This window comes from Synchiropus splendidus, unplaced genomic scaffold (genome assembly GCF_027744825.2).
Source record: "Synchiropus splendidus isolate RoL2022-P1 unplaced genomic scaffold, RoL_Sspl_1.0 HiC_scaffold_49, whole genome shotgun sequence".
Lineage (NCBI taxonomy): Eukaryota > Metazoa > Chordata > Actinopteri > Syngnathiformes > Callionymidae > Synchiropus > Synchiropus splendidus.
Genome location: NW_026527083.1, coordinates 150001 through 152500, shown reverse-complemented (window position 1 = coordinate 152500; position 2500 = coordinate 150001).

Here is a 2500-nt window from a genome sequence, read left to right as displayed (position 1 = left end):
GTCACTCAAAGGGTTTGGGCGCCTAATTTTTTGTCACAGCTCCGGCACCTAATATTTTGTCACTCTGGTTCTCCGACCCAGAGAGCCACCGGGACCGCCCCAGGACCTCCTGCCCGGCTGCGGGGACCCTCCTCGGGCCTGAGGGACCGGCTGGACCCGGGAGGGACCGGGTCTTCTCGGACCTCCGGGGGTCAGGGGGGGCACTCGGTCGCCTGGCCTGCCCGACCGAGGCGTGCGGCAGGCCGGGCAAAGAGCACCGTGATTCGCACCCTTGAGCTCCAGTGAAACCCCTGGAAGACATAAGCCCGACCCCACCGGGGCTCGACTTGGTACAATTTTCGGGCGACCTAATTTTTTGTCACTCAAAGGGTTTGGGCGCCTAATTTTTTGTCACAGCTCCGGCACCTAATATTTTGTCACTCTGGGTCTCCGACCCAGAGAGCCTCCGGGACCGCCACAGGACCCCCTGCCCGGCTCCGGGGACCCTCCCCGGGCCTGAGGGACCGGCTGGACCCGGGAGGGACCGGGTCTTCTCGGACCTCCGGGGGTCAGGGGGGGGGCACTCGGTCGCCTGGCCTGCCCGACCGAGGCGTGCGGCAGGCCGGGCAAAGAGCACCGTGATTCGCACCCTTGAGCTCCAGTGAAACCCCTGGAAGACATAAGCCCGACCCCACCGGGGCTCGACTTGGTACAATTTTCGGGCGACCTAATTTTTTGTCACTCAAAGGGTTTGGGCGCCTAATTTTTTGTCACAGCTCCGGCACCTAATATTTTGTCACTCTGGTTCCCCGACCCAGAGAGCCTCCGGGGCGGCCCCAGGATCTCCTGCCCGCCTCCGGGGACCCTCCCCGGGCCTGGGGGGCCGGCTGGACCCGGGAGGGTCCGGGTCTTCTCGGACCTCCGGGGGTCAGGGGGGGCACTCGGTCGCCTGGCCTGCCCGACCGAGGCGTGCGGCAGGCCGGGCAAAGAGCACCGTGATTCGCACCCTTGAGCTCCAGTGAAACCCCTGGAAGACATAAGCCCGACCCCACCGGGGCTCGACTTGGTACAATTTTGGCGCGACCTAATTTTTTGTCACTCAAAGGGTTTGGGCGCCTAATTTTTTGTCACAGCTCCGGCACCTAATATTTTGTCACTCTGGTTCTCCGACCCAGAGAGCCTCCGGGGCGGCCCCAGGACCTCCTGCCCGGCTCCGGAGACCCTCCCCGGGCCTGAGGGACCGGCTGGACCCGGGAGGGACCGGGTCTTCTCGGACCTCCGGGGGTCAGGGGGGGGCACTCGGTCGCCTGGCCTGCCCGACCGAGGCGTGCGGCAGGCCGGGCAAAGAGCACCGTGATTCGCACCCTTGAGCCCCAGTGAAACCCCTGGAAGACATAAGCCCGACCCCACCGGGGCTCGACTTGGTACAATTTTCGGGCGACCTAATTTTTTGTCACTCAAAGGGTTTGGGCGCCTAATTTTTTGTCACAGCTCCGGCACCTAATATTTTGTCACTCTGGGTCTCCGACCCAGAGAGCCTCCGGGACCGCCCCAGGACCCCCTGCCCGGCTCCGGGGACCCTCCCCGGGCCTGAGGGACCGGCTGGACCCGGGAGGGTCCGGGTCTTCTCGGACCTCCGGGGGTCAGGAGGGGCACTCGGTCGCCTGGCCTGCCCGACCGAGGCTTGCGGCTGGCCGGGCAAAGAGCACCGTGATTCGCACCCTTGAGCTCCAGTGAAACCCCTGGAAGACATAAGCCCGACCCCACCGGGGCTCGACTTGGTACAATTTTCGCGCGACCTAATTTTTTGTCACTCAAAGGGTTTGGGCGCCTAATTTTTTGTCACAGCTCCGGCACCTAATATTTTGTCACTCTGGTTCTCCGACCCAGAGAGCCTCCGGGGCGGCCCCAGGACCTCCTGCCCGGCTCCGGAGACCCTCCCCGGGCCTGAGGGACCGGCTGGACCCGGGAGGGACCGGGTCTTCTCGGACCTCCGGGGGTCAGGGGGGGCACTCGCTCGCCTGGCCTGCCCGACCGAGGCATGCGGCAGGCCGGGCAAAGAGCACCGTGATTCGCACCCTTGAGCTCCAGTGAAACCCCTGGAAGACATAAGCCCGACCCCACCGGGGCTCGACTTGGTACAATTTTGGCGCGACCTAATTTTTTGTCACTCAAAGGGTTTGGGCGCCTAATTTTTTGTCACAGCTCCGGCACCTAATATTTTGTCACTCTGGTTCTCCGACCCGGAGAGCCTCCGGGGCGGCCCCAGGACCCCCTGCCCGGCTCCGGGGACCCTCCCCGGGCCTGAGGGGCCGGATGGACCCGGGAGGGACCGGGTCTTCTCGGACCTCCGGGGGTCAGGGGGGGGCACTCGGTCGCCTGGCCTGCCCGACCGAGGCGTGCGGCAGGCCGGGCAGAGAGCACCGTGATTCGCACCCTTGAGCTCCAGTGAAACCCCTGGAAGACATAAGCCCGACCCCACCGGGGCTCGACTTGGTACAATTTTCGGGCGACCTAATTT